This window comes from Anser brachyrhynchus (assembly GCF_964034855.1).
Source record: "Anser brachyrhynchus genome assembly, chromosome: 4".
NCBI classification, from domain to species: domain Eukaryota; kingdom Metazoa; phylum Chordata; class Aves; order Anseriformes; family Anatidae; genus Anser; species Anser brachyrhynchus.
Genome location: NC_137698.1, coordinates 40726447 through 40746410, shown reverse-complemented (window position 1 = coordinate 40746410; position 19964 = coordinate 40726447). Strand labels below are relative to the sequence as shown.

Below are 19964 nucleotides of genomic sequence, written 5' to 3'. Positions count from 1 at the left end.
AGTAGCAGTTTCTCTCTCGTTAAGTGCTTTGCAGCAGCAAGAATTGGGTGAGAATAAACCACCTCTTCAAGAATGAGAAAAAGGGAAAGACAAGGAAAAGGAAATCCCCAAGTAAAGAGAAATATCCAGAAAGGAGAGGGGCAAAGTTTCTGCCTGGAGCACTGTGTTGAAAAATGACTCTGCCAGCCCTGCACCTGGCTGAATCTTCTGACTTTAATGAGTGAGTGTCTAACTCTGAAGGATTAAATCAGGCAGTTGTGTTGTGGGAGAGAGTGAAGAGAGTAAGTATAAATGTGAAGGAGCTTTCCTGTGAATAGGAGAGGGCGGCACAAGCACAACCTCTGGCAAGCTATTCAAAGAGTGTAGCATAAATACAGGAGTCCTGTGTCCATTAGCGTCGCAGATCAGGAGGGAAGTGCCTGGCGCTGTTCTCTTTGTGTTACAAGTGTGCCAGAGTTGCTCGTGGAAGAAGTGTGTACACTGTGGTAAGGGGGGCCTTGTCCTGGTCCACGGCAGCTGGATCATAGCTCTGACAGACAAATCACTGGGCCTCGGAGTATGCAGAAATGGACATGCTCACTGTGATTTTCTGTTGGAAAAAGACATGAAGAATTTTGTGCTTTCTGAGTGCTTTTATATAAAACCTCTCTGAATCAGGAAGAATAATAATTACTGTGTTATAGGCTTTCTGTTTCTGGAAAGAAAAATAAAAAAATATGAAACAGAAGTGAAACACAGCCAAACTTTATCCAGTCATAACTTCAAAGAATTGTCATTGACAATCTTACCAAAACCAAAAAATACCTGCATGCCAACAACGCTATATCATTTCAATCAGGAAGAAAATATTGTTTCTGATGAAGAGTTTAACTGGTGGCCATAGATGAAACAGCAGTGGAGAATAGTTTGTTTAGGTTATTTTAAAACTGCTTGAAATGCTTAAATGCCATAGTAGTTCTAATATTGCTCTGGCTGTTGGCAGAATGCAGTGTACCTGAGCAATGTTAACTTCCTAATGCAAATCTGACATGTGGATTATAATTTAGATTTCTGATTTCCATTCGGAAAACTGATAGGCTGCAATTTTGTTCTTTGTTTTCAAGTTATGTTGTGGTTAGAATAATATTACAGAGAATAGCAGTCACCTTAGGAGCTGCAAGTAGGCTGTCCTAGGCAAAAGCAGCAACAACAGCAAGAACAAAATGCAGGGAACTGAATCCCACTCCCGTACCTGGACTGTGCTGTTCCTTGCATGGATCAAAGGAGAGCAGCAGTCTCTGGATGTGTACTGTGTCACTTGGGTGATGCAGGGGGACGATAGAATAAAACGAGGCTCAGCCACCGCACTCCTCTCTAGAGGAGAGTAGTAAGGCTGTGCGTGGACCTTTGATCCTTCAAACGTGAGAGAAACAAGAGGAACTTCAAAGATGATTTAGATGTACGATTTTATGTCTGCAGGTAAAAAAAAGTTTCCAAAGAATTATGGAGAAAAATAGCTGTTTCCCTGCTTTCTCTCACCTTCTTTTATAAAAGAGAAATCTCCTACCTAAGAATACAATGCTTTCAATTTGGCAGCAACTTATTTATTTTTCTCTTGTGAGAAATCTGTTACTCATCAAAATCATTCATACTCAGTCACAGCTGTTTTTTTTACTCCCACTTTAGTTCTAAGAAGTCAGTCTACACAGGGGTGGTTTTGCCTTCATACATCAGAGGTGCAAATTCGGAGTACGAGTAATCTGCTTCCATGAAGCAATCTTCCTTAGTCAGCTGCATCCCCCATCCGTATGCCTGAGCCTCTGCAATCCAATATAAAATGTTACATTAAAGGGCATAACACAACAGTAAGAAGTTTAAGAGGAATAAGTGGTGGATTGGCTTTTATAATTAATGGGCACAAGTTATATAATATATATTATATATAATATAATGTGATTAGGGGTCACAAGAGGACAACTTTGGAATATTGATGGTAAAAAGAAACTATTAGTGCCTGTTTTGTCTTCTAAATTCCTTGCTTTGATGAAACGAATCAAAGCCCATAGAGCTGTCTGCCATCAAAACATATCAGGACTTGACCATATTTAATTGTGAGGGGCAGGAAGATGTTCTACGTGATCCCACAGATGAGTTCCAATTTGTCCCTGTGCAATGTGCAGCAGTCTCCTCCTGGTTTTGAGGCAAAGCAGCTCAGTGTAAAACTGCATTCTGTTACCTGTAAAGCAATGTAGCATGGTTGCTTTATAAAGAATAAACTGGTCTCACGAACTCAAAAATGATGAGTAGATCTATTATAAGATCTAATGACAACCTACACCTCCCCAGTGAGAGATTGTGCTCCAGGCACAATTTCCATCACATTTGCTGCATTCAGTCAGAACTGGTCCTGTACAAAAAGATGACGACAGCAGTTGTGCATTATCAAGTGAAAATGGTCAATATCAGTAAATTTACTGTCTCCTGTCAAAAGAGGGACTGGGTGCTCTCTGGGGGTGCTCTCTGATTTTACTCCAGGAGGTCAGTCAGCTTGTGTCCTGAAGATAATTCTGTGTCAATGGTTCTTATCTGAAATAAAAGGATGTTGCTTGAAAAGTGCCTAGGGCATCACATACTTCCAAGAGTGAATGGAAAACACTGTTGTTCCACGTTCAGTGCATAAAATTGCTCTCAGGCTATAGAGTACCAAAAAAAAATAAGAAAGAAAAAAAAATCATCCACTGTATTCAGTAAGTTCAGCAGGTATTAGGAAGTAATTCCAAGGATTTTACTATGCTAAGCACGGGGTAAAATGTCTTGTAGGTGTAACTTTCTGATTGGAAACCCAAACGTTTCCAAACCCTTTCTAGTCAGTCAGCAGAAATGGTTAACAAAGAAAAGAAATCCAGGGCTAGAATTTTTAATAAATTGATATTGATGGTATTATAATGCTATTTGTAAATTAGGCTGCCTCTGCAACATTGCTTTCAGCTCTGTTTATTTTATTTCAAAAAAGACTATAGGAACAATAGAAGGAGTTCAGAGATTAGCAATATAAATACTTAGAGAAGTGGAAAAACAACCATATGAAGTAAGATTGAAAAGACAGGAGCAGTTTACTGTAGAATAGAGATGAACAAGATGGGACATGAAAAATAACAGAGTAAAAAAGGCAGTATGTAACAATGACTTTGTAGAGAAGCCAGTGCAGGCTTTCTACTTAGCTTCTGCCATAATATTAGAGAAAAGCAGTAGTCAGAGAAATTGAAAGACAGCAAATCTAAAATTGACACGAAGAATTATTTTTTCAACCAGCAATAAGCTAACAAAAGTCATTGCCACAATATTATTGAATTCAAGAGTTCAGTTGGATTAGAAAAGGAAATGGATGTTTGTATAGATTATAACAACATCCAGAGTTACTAGGGTTTTAAAAATAAGGGATCTAGAAATGATATAAATTGTCATGCTTCAGGGTAAGAGGCAGTGATAGCAGCTAGGAATATTATTTTCCTGTGGCCAGCATACCTTTTAGCTGCACACTGTGCGAGTTCTTGCATTTTCCCCTGAAGCATCAGAGGCCAGCTGTTCCCAGACAGGTGGTCAAAAGGACCTCTAATATTTTCGAAGATGAGTTTTAATGTTTAGTTTCAGAAGGTTTTGACTGAAAGTATGTGATCTGTTGCCTGAACTACTTGTCTGGAATGCCCAGAAATATTGTTATAATTGTGTAGGCCCAGACTCAATGCATAAATTGTATATTTGAATGAGTCAGGAAGCTGTAAGGATGTTATAGCTGGCTGGCCAGTGCTAAAATACATCGAGGCTGACAGGTTAATGGTAATAACTAAGTCGTACTTCAGAGGCTGGGAGCAGGACCGCGTACAGCCTAGCACGTAACCATGTTTATACCCTACTCCAAGCAGAAACAGATATGAATGTGACAAGAAAGTGCATCCCCCAAAATGGTTGGGATGGGTATTAAATAGGAACTATAAGGCCAATTAGCAAAACTACTTATTAGGCAATATACTAGAATGTTTTGTTGTTTCTCTTCCATCTTTTGTGCATTCCCAGTTAATAGGTGCATTGTTTCTTATTATCCGCTAGTGTTGTGATATTTTGATGCTTGCTGCAGTGTCCTGAAAGGAAGAAAACTGTGTGATGTTTCTGGTTTTCCACCATAGACGTCTTTACAGCTTCAGAGGTCCCAGATCTCCGGCAGAGGTGGAATTGTGTGTGCCATTCAAATTCATTATTAAAAAACAAACAAACAAAAAAACAACAAAACAAACAAAAAATCAACAAATACTCCTTACTTTAACAAAATCGTTTTTACTGTCTTACTTGAAAAGCTCCTTTAATTTAATCCATGGACTCAATTATTATCATGACTTGGTTGAAAGGAAAGTAGAGATTTGAAGGAGGTAAAAGTTAAATGGAATAGGTTTCTAAAAATACAGGAGCATTTATACTTTAGCTTCTTATGAAAACTATCCTACAGAAGGTTGGATTTTGTGTATTTTTTTTTTTTTTCCCACAGCCATTTAATTACTCCTATCACAGATTACAATTATATTCAGGAACTGTAGAACAATGTCTCTTCTCTCAAAAGTGGATTCCGTGAAGGAATCAAAATAACACTGCAGTTCAATAGATTAAATACATAATCTGAATATCGAAACTACTGTATATAACCTAAGCATTCCCTGAGCATTCTCCAAATTACTTTATTCACTTACAAGATTAGAACCAATGACCTATCTACCCCTGAATCTTCATGAAGTCTCTCTCCCAGAGTGCTGCTTTTAAAATCAAAATCTCGTTCCTCAAATTCCCTGCTCTGTTTCAGGGGTCTTCTGATAACTACGGAAACAAACATCTGGCTAACTAAATAAAACCTGGCTTTGATCTGCTTCCACAGACAAGCAGATATGGCTTTCCCCATCCTTAAAGGCGAGACCGTTAAGCAGTGAGTCTCTATTCCTACAATGCAACCTTCCCTGATTTCAGACTAATTAGTGCTCTAAATTAAGGTTCTGCTTACTGTCTTTAATAGCACTAGTTACCGAACCACCTATTAGGAAGAATCTTAACCTAACAGATAAATGATGAAAGTTTTCTTAAATATTTAGCAATCTAGCTGATTTTGATTAACACTGGGGAAAAGACTTTGCTTTTATCGTTACCAGCTAGCACTTCACTGATTATTATATGATAATTTTACATCTAAATATACATCTCTACTTCTGGAAAATACTTCTTCATTATAGCGACTGGTTTTGTCTGCGTGTTAACTGAAACCTGACAGTTGCTGGTGGTTAATGCTCTGAAGTTTTTAAGTGCATTGGGTAATGGTTGGGTGTATTTCAGATCAGAAACTTGTTTCTCTGGGAGCCAAACTGTTGACATGTACAAAGTTACTGCATCTAAGAAACCTAATTTCTGGTTATTAAAGCCCCTAGTTCTGTATTTCCTCTTAAAAATTCAAAAAAGCTCTTAAATTTTTTTCCCACTCTGCTCTGGATAGGAGACTAAGAGTTCTTGAAGTTAGACATACTTCACCCTAAGAGCAGTAAACTTAAATTAAAATGACATTTCTGAATATAATGGCTTATGTGATATATTGAAAAAGGGACCTTGCAAGAGTAAAATTACAGGAGAATGAGCTATTTATATTTTTATTATTGAACATTAAAAAAAAATGAGAACAATACAGATTTTATTCTACTAGTAATCATGCGAAATCCAGTAGCACACAGCACATACGCATTTGGAGTTTTGATGACATCAAGAAGGCAAAGCCCCTGTTGAAACTGTGTTATACCTAGGAAAATCGAAATTGCACATGCCGATGAGCTTTTTTTGTGTGCTTCCATAATTTGAGATCTCATTAGGGGACTTGTTAATTTTTTATTTTTTTATTTTTTTTACTCAGGTCTATTGTTTTACTCTGTTACTGTTCAATTTGTTCAGATACATTTTTGAGTGCTGGTCAAATATAACAAAGTGTAAGTATCATTATTTTCAATATTTTATAGTCTATTCATCTGTAGCCTTTCCCTTTACTAAATCTAATCGTAGTCCTACACCTCAAACCTCTTTGTCATGAATTATCATTTCCTGCATGTTGTTTGGAAATTCTGTTGTCAATCTATCCGTGATGGAAAATTATTAACAGTTAGAAAATGATTAACAATGTGATTGAACATCACATGCCTTCCCAGCTAATTAAATAGCTTGGTTCTGACCTGCTTTTCATTTGGTGAGAACAGCAGGGTGGCTTCAGAACAAAAAATAATGGACTTCAAACTATCGCATTTGAGCAGTACAGACTGCTAAAGCCACTATTTGAGGCTGAAATTCAACTATTCAACTATTATTATGTCTGTGCGTCTTAGGAAATAATAATAATTCCTTTATATATATATATATTATTATTATTATTATTATAAGAATTCTGAGTCCATGGGTTGTGGTTTTGGAATGGATATGTAGAAGGTAATGGAGAGCAGTATTTCCCAGTTTAAAGAGGAAAAACTCAGCTGAACAAAGGGTTCATTAATACAGAGATGATGTTATTTAAGAGAATACCCCTGGAAAACTACTGCACTAACGTATGTTAAAAGACCTGAAATCTATTTTTTTTTCTTTTTTATGAGTGTCTAATATTCACCTTTCCTAGCAAATCAGTGAAATCTGGGAGTAACTCCTTGAGCAGCTACTGTCGCTCACTAGTATGTAATAGATGGTAAGTACAAAATAAATTGGGCTAACGGTCTCTGTGTCAAAAGATGATTTTACTCTACACATTTTGTTCCTGTTTTTAGGTCACATAATGTATTTTCCTTGCTTACTGAGTGCACACACTTTGCTATCCAGAGGTAAATGGGTTCAGGTCACTGGAAGATGGAATAGCTCAGATTTCTTGTAATTTTGCTGCTTGGATCCTGTTTACATAAAGTGCTTTTTTTATGCTTAATGGAGATGCTTTGCCATTTTAATTACTAACACCTAAACACGTTTTATGCACACGCAGAATTTCCTTCCAGTAAATGCTACTTAATAAATTATATAATTAATTTAATAATAAGTGGATCTAAAAATGGAGAACTTTTTCCATGCTACATAAAACCCCCTTTCCAGCCTTCAGTCCACCTATGGTCTTATTTCCCATTGCTGAACTTTCTGAAATCTTTCCAACTTTTTCATGATGTCGTATATACTAGCAAAATGAAAAAGAAAAGGAAAAAAATGTATAATATATTTTATTAAATGTATTATATATATATATAATTATATATATAATTAATATATATTTAATAACACAGTTATTAAAGTGTGTGTAAGACTGTTAGAGAAAAATTGCCAGAAAGGTATTTCAGTGGTAGTGCCATAGTAAAGACTGTTGTATACTTTTTCTTAGTTTGAAAGTGGGCTTAGTAAGCATGTCTGTCAATGAAAAACACATATTTCCTAGTTGCCCTAGAAAACGTGCAGAAATCTCAGGAACCTGAGCAACCTCCTCCATTAAATCTTCATCAGACCCTCTGTTTCAATGAAAAAATTATCTTTTGTTAAACCAGTGTATTTTTATTATTATTATTATTTAGGTTTGGGGGTGCGGGGGGGGGGGGGTGGCAAAATTGTCTTTCATTGGAAAACTCCTACCTCTAGAACTCAGTTAGAAAGAAATATATTTAAGCTTCAAATAAAGCCGATGCTTTAATATATTTCACATCTAAAGCATCCAATAAACATCTAATTAATCCCCTGAACAGTTCTTCAAAGTAGGTAAGAATTATTGTGCTTGTTTTACAAATGGAGAAACAGTAGCAGAGGGATTATACAATTCACTCAAGGTCACACTCAAAGTCTGTGTAGGAGCCAATTGTGCCTTGTTTCTTAATCCATTGTCACCATCACAAGACCAGCTTCTCTTCTTCATCACCCCTCAAAGACATGGAAAAGTATGGTATGGAAAAATCTAATTTTCTTAGCTTTTTTTTTTTTTATATCTGTATATAAGAAGATAATGAGTCACTTCGATTATGCAGTTCCATAAATGAATTTTATAAAGGATTCAGACTGTTTTTCAATGCCTATTGTCAAACAGTGCCTTAAGAGCTGTGCCCTGCCATGCCCTACCCATCATTTTTGATGTGTTCTTCTTGGCCTAGAAGCATGGCTGTTGCTAATTACTGTGATTTTGTGAAAGCCTGTTTTAAATTTTAAACCCCTCTTCACTCAGTTTGGCCTTTACAACTAGTTAAGAAACAATAATGTTACAAGCCAGTGTCTCTGAAAAAAACAGGTCGTATTTACATATTTAAGTACAAACTGCTGGAAACAGGGAAAAACACAGTAGCCCACATACCTCTATTAATTCTACACCAAAGAATTAAAAATATTAGGTAGAAAATAAGGTTTCGTCCTTCCTATTGTTCTGTCTTGCAAAGATAATGATAAACTCTCTTCTGGTTTCATAGAGTGAAGATGTGCACTTGATGTGGGTTTCTCTGCCAAATTTTCCTGAGAGTATAAAAAATGGAAAAAAAAGCTAACCTTAAAATGTATTTCAGGCTTAGTTGAATTCTTTAAAAGAAATTATTTATTTAATATCCTTTTAGTTCCACTGGATTCAAGTCTTACACAATTGACAACTTTGGAGCCTAATTAAGTTTCAGTCAGGGGCTATTTTAACTTGTCTTAATGTCTCTGATTACACGGAACATGTTTGTGGAGTAAAGTGTATTTCTGATTTAAAGAGTGTAATGGAACAAATAGGTATTATATAGTATTCCTCCTCAAGGTAAACTAGGATAGATAATTTAATTTCCAAGGCGACAAATTATCTTATCATGAGTGAACAGGCAATTTCTTCCCCGCAATAAACTAAGTAGGTACAGACAGCTCAAACCAGATGAAATCATTATCCTTTTTAAAGAAGAAGCATTGAATAAAAGTAATTTTCTCAGCCTTAGTTTCACAGTAGAAAGTAGCTCTTGTAAACACTGCACACTGTGGTCTTAGGCAAGAGCAACAAGTTTAACCCCTTCAGTGGGAAAAGATAAACCGGGCTATATTATATAGATGATGGAAGGGAAAAGGTCACATATACAAAAATGCATTAATGTATATTTAAAGAAATCAAAAATCCAATGAAAGGCAGAAGTAATTAAGAAAACAAAGGTGATATGTTTGTTGAGCATCTTGAATGTTCATAGAGGTCATAGCAATTTTTATGAATTCTACTGAAAAAGAGAAAAAGAATTTTACGAATCTGCAGTAAAAAAAAGGCAATATAGTACTAGTGTGTGTGTGTGCGTTTGCCTTTGAATTAAAAAAAAAAGGTATGCAATTGCATTTATTCCATTTAACCCCCGTTTTGTTCTTTGCTGTTTATTTTGTATTATAGTAATTATATGTATGCATACATGTACATGGGTGCATAAGTACACAAGTTCACAAGCTGGATTTGGTGAAAAATAAAGTGTCTTGCTTATTGAAGGAATGGGATCATACCTTTTCTGAGGTTAAAAGAATAGATCTCATGCCCTTTGGAGGTGTTTTGGCCCATTTTTTGTAAAAGTTGTTCCTATTTAGAAAATTAGTTAAGGAAACAATGGACAATGTTTTCCTGAGGAAACTCAAGTTTTCATCTTCGTCTTTTAAGAAAGTGATCTAAATCTGTAGTCTGATATATTTTACGGCCTCTTTCTCTAGCCCTACAAACATGGTGTTCTTCTCTTGCACTGATGTATGGCTGCAGGATGAACAAAGGCTGGCTTCATCTCAGCCTTGGTGGTAGGAATGGTATCGTCTTGGATTAGGGAGACAGAGGGTATGAGATGAGGATGGTTTGCAACAGATTCCCTCTTCAGTTATACAAAAATTAGAAATATCTCTTTCTCTCTACAGAATTATTTTTTGGATGTGTTCCTGACTATTGTTACTGTATTACCTCTTTAGTAGTTGAAATCACTGCTGCATATTGAATTCCATCGTCTTTATTAACTTACCAATAGAAACAAGCATACAATGAATTTGCAGGGTTTCTACAAATTGTTAGAATTAGATGCCCAGATTTGATGTTTTAGACATGAAAGTTACCTAAGACCTTTGTAGAGCTTGATTTTCACCTATCTCACTTTTTTTTTTTTTTCCTCCAAGTGAGCTACTTGCTTCTAGAGTGTCCTATCCTTTATGCTCTCTCCAACAGTAAGTGGGAAGTCAGTGGAACAAGAGTCATGGTTCCCTTCTTGGTTTGCTGCTGAAAGATGTAGTATCATCCTCATACTTTATGTAAAATATTAATTCTTGGTAGTTTCGTACTCTCAGAAAATAGAGCTTATTTCATCCAATCGTTGAAAAGTAGGTCTTTCTGCTTAAAATTGCATTAATTATTTTTGATAATATCAGAACAGACTTTCAGAATGCTTGGCATTTTTAAATGCATTTGATTTTTTTTAAAATTACATGATATAGTTGTCACCTACGTGAGTAAAACCATTAAAAAGAAAAAGTAACGTTCTTGGGACTATAGGGCATTTCACTTAATATGCATAAAGTAGCATGTCTATCATTACTATAATCTTTTATGCATGCCAATTGCAAACAATAGATATGTGTGAGTTAGTATCGCTCTCATTTAATTTTTCTTCTTCATCTTAATACAAAAAAAAAAAAAAGCAATTAGTGTAAATTCTTTTTTGTGATATACATTTCCAGGTTGCTAATAACATTAAAACAAAAGCACTATCAGGGAAACTCAGGAATTTGTTCCTATGCAGCCGATGTATCATGTTGATAAACATTGATCACATTATTCAAGTTGAAGGCCTCAGGCAATGGAACTTGATTGCCAAGACTGGGGCTGAAAGTTTGACATTTCTGATGCCATTTCTGAATCTATACCTTCTCCCCTCAAACTCATTTGAAATGATCTGATGTCGATGACTTTGAGGAAAAGCTTTTGGATTGGAGGCTTGGAGGGAAGGAGGTTTCTTAAAGCAGTGGGGGGCTATACTGAATGTAGGAATAAGAAAGTGTAAACAAATAATCCCCAAAGGGCCTAATTTTAAGCTGATGGTTCAATTCCAAATTGTATATATAGGCACTCTATCTAGCATAATCAATTCAAAATCGTAATTTCTATACTGCACTATGTCTAGGTTTTAGCAACCTATAAAAACCTTTCTGCACTTTGAACTAATTTTGAGTGGTTGTTGATTTCATGTTGCCATCTGAAAGCTTCTCTGGATTTATATGATTAAGGTAGCAGTGTTTTTCTGAAAGCACTTTGGGATACCTCGACTATGAAAGACTTCTACATAAAGCTGCACTCTGTAGTCTGCCTTTCCTTACTTCTTACTCATGCCATTTTCCAAAAGAATTTGGTCTTGACAATTCCAAGCATAACTTTAACATACTCTAAATTTCAGGATTAAAAATAAGGAGTCAGGTATTTCCACTGGTCTCATGTAGATTCTCTGAAGGAAGAAAAGGTAAATTGTATTCGTGACAAATCAAGCCTGACTTTTGCAGCAAACTTTTTTTTTCTTTTTTTTTTTCGACTCAGTTTGTTATTGGTATTCCCTTCCTCTGCTTTTCTTCTGATACAGAAGGAGAGAGAAGCAATTTGTTACAAAACAATTCTGCCATATACTCAAAAGACATGATTTTTTAATCTAAAAATCCGTATATTAGGGTCAGTTTTCTACTGTGACAGGTGAGAAAAATGTGCTACCAAAGGATTATGAGAAGATCGGGAACACCACCAAAATTACATTGCCACCCACTATTTCTGGCAAAATCAAGTTCAACAGTATCCTTGCTTAGGGCTGTGTTGTTACTCTCCCTCCTCAGAACTGTATTACTTGCCTGATGTGTATTGGCTTTGAAGGGTAGGTACTTGCATAAAGCAGGGAGTTCCTTACAGCCTTTAGTACTTTTATTTTTCATTTCACAACTGAAAATTCATCTCTTATAGGTTTACGATGGAGTTTGTTCAGGAAAGATGCCAAGTTGTTTTGGGATAGTGATTTACATAAAAATGCAAAAAAGTGCAGTGTATAGCCAAAATAAGGGTAAGGTTTTCCTTTTTTTACCCCCCCCCCCCCCCCCCCCCCATTTTTTTTGTGCCTCTAAGCAGGAAACTATGGCATTGATTGATGCAATACTATGGACATTCTTCATAACTTTTTATCCCTTTTCCTTAAAAAAACACACACACAAAAAAAACCCTCGTCAGAATCTTCAATGTCTGTATGATGCAAAAACTCATAGATGAATTGGCACTGCTAATCAAAGACCTAAAATTTCTTCTACGGAAATAAAACATCACATCCAATGTTTTTACCTTCCTGAAATGTCTTGCTTCTTTCTTACTATGGCTGACAGAAAAAAAAAAAAAAGTTAAAAAAAAAAATGAAAAAAAAAAGCATTGAAATTATAGTTGTGCATTGTTCTAATTTGAGCTGGGGCAGGTTTCTTGTACTTAATCACTAATGCAGTAGAAAAACACTGTGTGAAGTTGGTTTTATCGTAGTTGGGATCATCAGCAATAACTGATCACTACTGGTGCTCATTTTCATATTAGGTTTTGTTTTAAGTCATAAATAAGTGAGCAGCATTTAAATCATCTTGGCTGAAAAGCAGCATACTCAAAAGTCACACAGCTCATTTAAGTCAAACCAGCAAGAGTTAGGAAACACCACAGCTCAGACTGCCTCTGCAACCATAATTTTAACTGTTGCGCATATGTCCACAGGATCCTCATTTCAGCAGCTTTTTAGGGTGGATATACATAGGTTTCATTTGTCTGTGAAATGGAGGAAACTTCAGTCTTTACAACCCCTGATTTGTTGGATGTAAAGTAGAAAGATGCATAATGAGGCAGGACTCTATGAAGACAAAGGAGTGTTTGTGGATTATTGGAAATGATTGAGTAAGGATAGAAAAGAGATGCTCTGCAAAAAAATGCAGATGATTGAAGTACATTAGGTCATTCCTGGAAAATTTGATGATGACCAAAACAACAAAAAAAGTAATTTTAAACATCCCAGTGACTGACCAGATGTTTCTGAAGTGCATTTTGTTTGAATCTGTTTTAAACAGCTTTAAGGGCTGGCTGAAAAAGACCACCTTTAAAAATCACGGAAGTATTTATTGTCAGTTGACTAAAACTTATTTTTATTTTGGCTGAGGAGCAAGCTAGGGAGGAAGGGGAAAAAAAGGTTGACCTGAAAAGGATTTTTTCTTTTTTTAACTTTAATATGGAATGGCAGTCTTCTCTGCTAACAATAAGCTATATTTGTGGCTTCTCTTTTGCCACAAAGTTGAATTATTTTGTTGATACAGTGCTCAAGAACAGCTGGGGAAATTAGATGCCATCCTTTCATCTGTCACAGATTCCCTGGGAAATGCTAAGCCAGACACACACACAAAGGTTTTTCCCTGCCTTGAACACCTGATAGCTGTGTGGAAGGATGCTGAGCTTTTGCAAGCACAGCTGATATCCGTGAGAGCTGTGCTTATGACCTATGGATATAAAATAGTAACGCATACTGAAAGAGCGGAGTCTAGTTCAGTCATCTGGGGCACCATAATGAAAGAGTATTTTTACTTCAATCTCTTTGCCCAGCAGTTCTTCATTTTAAAAGTGATTATAGTGATTAAAGCTGTTTTCTGAGTTGTGATGCAGATGCCAGTTGGCTTAACAAAGATAACTTGGTCAATAGCTGCAGACATGTGATGGGAACATGTTGAAGTAAAAATGGACACTGGAAGTGAAGCCTGCCTGGTCTTCTGCCAACCCAGTTAAACATCCATGTCCCTGTGCTTTCTCGTCTCCCTGCCTTCCTCTGAGACACGAGAGAGCTGCAGAGATCTCCTGCACTCCCCGATGCCACATCCAGCACCCTGCCAGGTAGGCTGCTGCCCAAATGAGCCACCTGTGGGTTCCCCTGGCCTTTGCTTCAGCTTATTTAAAAATAAATAAACCAGCAAACCCCTTCAGATTTCCCTGGGGTAGGTGAGAAAGCCTCTGGAGCTAGTGGCTGTCTCCGCAGGCAATCTCAGAAGCTGGGTCCAGCTGTTGAAGTCTCTGTTGAAGAGTGTTTGTGTGAGAACAGCATCCATCAACCTTTTCCTCAGGGCGGTCTGAAGCTGTGGTGTTATCCAGACACATTTAAAAGTTGGCATTCTCCAACCATTTCCCTGTGTTGAGAATGTCAAAGTTTGACCATCTTTTGAGGAAAAAATGCATTTTTTCCAGATGTGCAAACTTCTTATAGGACAGTAATTGCAGTTCTTCCATAGCATTAAAAAAAATGTTAGAGGAAACACATGTTAGTGTTGATGAAGCAGTCAGATACTATAGAAATCAGGACTTAATTTTATTATCCTTATATCTATAATAGTGCAGGGTGTCACAAGCCACGCTAAACAGAAAGCAAAACAATGGAAGAGCTTCTTACGTGTGCACCACCCATCCTCTGTGTTGAATGAGTGAATACCCATGGGAGGGTGCAAGTGAAGCCTGAGCCTGAAACCACCCATATGCTTTAGCAGAGAGAGGTGTATGTTCCTGGGCAATTCTAATCCTGGTGTTTCCTATCTCACAGGTTATTGATTTTTTCAACAGTGAAAAGTTTGCTTGATGTATTTTTGTCTGTAATTGCATTTAGGGTAAACATTTGCTAATGTGTGTGTGTGTGGGGGGGGGGGGGGGATGGGGGAGGAAAGGTTGGCAGGGAGACAGGTTGTGCCCCTATAATAGGTATGCAGATAATCCAGTCTAGATAATTATATGTCAACGTAATTTAAGGTTAATAGTTATCATTTACTCAGTGAAGTTTCAATGAATTTTTAACGAAGGTCATTGATGCTCAGTTTATCAAGTGGATTAGTTGCGTTCCCACCACAAGGGTGAAGATCATAAGTAGCTCTAACACTGATTACCAGGACCTTGGGTCTTCGTTTGTCTACTTGACTTGATACGTTTCCTGTTAACAGTGCAACCTGAGACTTCATTTTCAGTGAATTTTCTGACAACTTCCATTTTGGTGGTCTTTATTAATTTATATTATTCCACTAATGAAGTTTCACCAAGAGCAACTGAAATGTTCTAATTATTTTGCACCAGATTTTGATCATATTCTGAGCCTATGTAATTACCTCAGATTTACTCCTCTGTAATTGAGATCATAATTTGACCCAATATGTTAATGACTTTAAAATAATATAAAAAACTATGAAACCATTTAATGAAGATTTGTAAATGGGGTCACCTACTTGCTCATACACTCATACAAGAGGGTATCTGATTTGTTTGATATAGGTAATTTAGGGAATGTCTGTGGACAAAAGCCAACTTCAGTGTCCCTAACTGCTGTCAGAAAGGATGTTTCATAGAGAGATAATATATGAGAGAGAGGAATAAGCAGTTTGTTGTTGGCAACAATGCAATCAAAATGCAACATGGAATAGTATTTTGGCAGCTGGAATTTATTTCAAGCAGAATAAGGCTGCAGGATCTCACCAGTTCCTAGGAAATGACAGCAGTGGTAAGAAGCAGGAGAGATTGCCGTGGGGGCTGAGAGGACATGAAATGCACACACTCTGGAGATGTACAGGTAGTGACATACCTGCTATCTGTTCCAGGTATTAAAAACAAGCCCTTTCTAGTGGGTAATCGTAACCACCAGTGACACCAGCACTAGCCACAGGTGTATTTTGTAGCCTGCCTCCAGAGAGGTGGAATGACTTTTGAGTTCTGGTCCTTGCACTGTGCATTATTTCCTTTCTTTTTCCAGTGACAGTTCAAAATAAAAATATATAGCTGCTGTGGGAAGGAAGAGGCAGAATTTAAGACTCCCTTTCTACCCAAACTGAGCGTTACCTGTAGTTACAACCAGTCGTGCTGGTCTTCTTTTGTGCCAGGAGCCTTGCACTCAAGAGAGATTAGAGGTCGTCTTTGGGGAAATGGATGTGTGACATCTGCTGCGTTTTTTGTAGAAGCCAATACCTACAACCTGGGGACCTTTAAAGGACTTGGTTTCAAGAAAGCTTAATCTAACTACATGAGAAAATACTGGAACTGTGATGTACACGATTAGCTGCTTTAAATTGAAGTAATTTGTCACATTCTCAGGAAATAGAACAATAGTAATGAATTTTATATGAAGAAAGAGTTACCTGCTAAGTTTGGGATCTGTACGGTGAAGTATATTTATTAAGGGGAAAGATTTTATGCTGCAAATGTGGGCTTCAGCTCCTGCCATCAAGTCCTACTCTAGATGCCAGAACACTGTTCGAATTCTGCTGTGACTTGCCAAGAGTCGCACAGGAGGAAAACCTTTGTAGCTCCTGATCCATGTCTTTTCCAAAGGTTTGCTAATTCTGTTGCCTTTCTGCTCTCATGCGTACTTTCTTATGCCCCCAGAGAAAACAGAATTGTTGTTTTGTTCCGTTTCTTCATCCTCTGTCATTTTTTTGTGTTTGGATGTGTTGAATTAGTTTTAATATGACTTCACAGGCTGGTAGTCCTTCTCAATAGACACAGTCTAGTTTCTCTAGGAATGCTCCTATATATATATTTTTCTCGCTTTGCTGCTGCTTTTTACCCTATAGCTGTGCAATTTCTGTTATGGCTCTGCATTAATTGTTAGTTTAGACACCTCAAGAAATTAAATCACTTGTTTTCTTCAATGACAATAATTTCTGGCTTATTTTATGTTTCTTAGGGGATTATAGTAAAAATCTCAGTCACTGGGGGGAAGTGTTTGGAAGGTATCTAGTAACTTCCAAAATCCTCTGATTTAATTGATTACAAATTAGATAACTGAATTAAAAAAAGGAGCACATTTGTCAATCTTTCCAAAGATTGGTGCTGAATATCTGCTCCCCCACTAGACTCACGGGATTATCTCAGAAGACGTCAGTAGCTGGAGTGATCTATTGTCTGGAACAGCAGTGCTCATCTCTTCACAATTTCATGAAGTCAAAAAGGAGTCTATGGTGGATCACCGTCATCCTCACTGAGCTGAAGAGAGTGGCCTGGTTCCTTCATGTTGCTTACATCTCTCATTCCTCTTCTAGTATGTGAGGCCTTGTGATTGAACTACAGGCTTGGGAGTCTGACAGTTTGTGTTGCACTCCCAATTCTGCCACAAATTTGTCATGGCAGAATGTATGGCTTAGCTTAGAGAGGTTTTTTGCTCATAAATATATGAACATTATGATGTGTGCAATTGCATACCTAATTTATGCACACAGACATAACAGTGACCATACACGTAAATGAGATATTTGCAGATGCAAATAGCTGGTTATGCATATAATAGGCCAACAGAAACATACAGTTGTGGTAATTATACCCACAAACTATATGAATGCATGAACAAGCACGTTATGAAAATCAGAGTGCTGGCTACGCTGTTCATTTTTACCATTTTTAAGAGAAGAAAAATAATATTAATATTCCTATGTATTATGAAGCTTGGCTTATGAACATTTGTAATGAGCTTTAAGGCTATTAAATGGGAGGTGCTAGCAATCTGCAATGTTTTATTTGTGTGTGGAAGGCTGATTTACTTCACAAATTGCTGCCTTTGAATAATCTTGAAAATTTACAAATTTTTGCATGATTCACACTTGTGGAACTTGGTATCACAGGGCAGGTGAACCTGTGTGTATGTGGGCTGCTCTTCCCCAGTCCCAAAAAGGAAGTGTGAAGATAAGATGAAGTTACTCCTTCAGTGCTTCTAAAACCTTCACCTAGCCGTGCTGTACTGTAGCGGGCAGGATGCAACTGGATTGGGAGGACATTTGTTTGTTTTGTAGCTTCGCTATGATCCCTCAGGCGCTTCATGTACAGCCTAGCCTGCATGATAAAGTAGCAACAGGGGAGAAAGTGAAGACAAACACAGGATGTCAGAAAGAACTCTTTAAAGTAGATGTTCAGATGGCTGAAAAATTGAACATCCTGTTTGGGGTTTGTCTTTCAGGGAAGAGTTGAAAACAGGGAAGTGTTGAAAACACCCTGCCCAAGAAACAACAAAGCAGTGCCAAATACTAATTCTAGCTAACTGCACATGGGAGATCTGGGTACGTAAAGAGGGTGTTTTCTAAACAAAAATGATTTGTGAAGAAGTACTTCCAGAAGTACTTCCATTCCTTCTGTCAGATAGTCTGGGTATTGCTTTGAGGGAATGCATATTACTAGAGAGAATGGTTTAGAATCACTTATAGCTCAGCCATTTCCAGGTGGCTCGCTCCTTTCAATGGTTGCAATAGAGAGCTAGTTATGTTTTTATCAAAAGTACGTTCAGCGATATCAAATTATGAGCAAATATGAAAGCAATTATCCAGAAGAAAATAACGTAGCTGAAATAAAAGTATTTGCTTAATACCATAAATTTTTAAGTATGTATTCTGAATTCTTTCTGATTAGGGCTATGTTTCAGGACAGATGACCTTCCAAAACACACTGTCTATCTGGCCTGCTAACTGCTTGGAGTTAAGTTTTTGAAGAACTCTTCTTATGGAAGTGGTGAGAGAGAGGGATATGTGCTTGGGTTTTACCTGAGGGGAACTGGGGTTCTTCCAGGTTGCAACAGCCAGACCTGGTACTATAATACAAATATAGCTGTAAGGATTTCTTAATTACTAAGGCCAACAGAAATCTATTTTACACTGAATGACTCAGAAACTTTCAGAAAATGTATCTTTGGACTGAATTTGAAAGCTTTTTAGCTAGAACTGTGCAAGTGGAAATAGTTCACTTTTTTCCTAATTAATTTGGTTCAAAGTGAATAAATACAGACTTCCTACAGCAAAAAAATAAATATTTGAAAGCTGTAACAGACATTTTATTGAGTTTTCTAAACTCTTCTTTATAGGAAAACTAACCTGAAAGCTAGTGCAATAATAATTCTTTTTCTTCTTTTTTTTTTTTTTCTTTCATATATGCAAAATCCTCAGGTCATTTATTCATAGTCTAAAAGTTGACCTTAACACGTGGATCTTTTTCATAATGTAACCTTTTTTTTTAAAAATTATTTTTTGCATCCAAATAGCTCATGCATAATGTATTTTCTGTAATATAGAGTATTTCTGTTGCACAGAAGTCATTGAAAAGACCATTATAATGTTTAAAATAATCATAAATCCTGTTATGAGAAGGTTTTGACAGCATTGGGTTTGTCTTTGTATTGACAGATTATATTTTTTTTCCATAACCTCTGTAAATGAACCTCTGCTGTTTGCGTTATTTGTGTAGATGGAGTCTTATTATTTTAATAACACAAATACAGTGCCGTCTCAGCAGATGAAGTGGACAGTATTACTGAGACCAGGGTTCTTGCATCCTTATATTAGTTTGAACTGAGACGCTAATAAGCGTTCACTAAATAGCATGAGTGGCAAAAATGTTCTAAAAAAATTAGTAAAGATACAGCTGAAGCAAGTAATAGGAATATGGTTCTGCAGTTAATCTCCAGGGAACAGCTTTTTCATTTAACTTTGGAATATTCAGATGAATTTTAAATTGTGTATAACTGTATCTCCACAAAGTGCATCCTACTCATTGATGCTAATGGAGTCATTTAGAAGACTGAGAATCTCAACTTTATCTGATAGTTTTATAAACTTGGTTTGACTTGAGGTTTATGACTCTCATTAAAAATTGGACAGCTACTAAAAATGAATTTGTAATCTTGTGGTAGGAAATCTTCAGGAATTTAGGAGATTCAGATAAGCTGTTCACAGGCTTTCAACTCATTTGCCCTCAAGTGAATCTTGGTGACCTGGAAATCTCCTTCGAAATCTGAGAAAGTTAAGGAATTGTCTCTATCTGATATTTAAAGCACAGAAGATTGAGGCATATCTGCACTTAGTCCTGCCATTGCCTTCCTGAATGACCATAGGTAAGTGTCCAGATGCTCAGACTGAATGGGAGCAGAAACTGTCTCTCACTTGCACCT

At 36.8% G+C, this 19964-nt stretch overlaps 1 protein-coding gene across 3 annotated transcripts in view; it reads left to right on the top strand.

The window, feature by feature from the left end:
- Positions 1-19964, top strand: part of LOC308194891 (uncharacterized protein) — a 709819-nt gene that overhangs the window by 469064 nt on the left and 220791 nt on the right. The window contains exon 2 of one of the 3 annotated variants that reach the window (XR_013950992.1): positions 19707-19907. The exons of 1 other annotated variant lie outside the window; for it this stretch is intronic. The gene's annotated coding sequence lies outside the window, so the exon portion shown is untranslated. Of the gene's footprint in view, positions 1-16893; positions 19908-19964 lie in introns of all 3 variants that reach the window. One more of the 3 variants, XR_013950993.1, reaches the window with a different exon arrangement.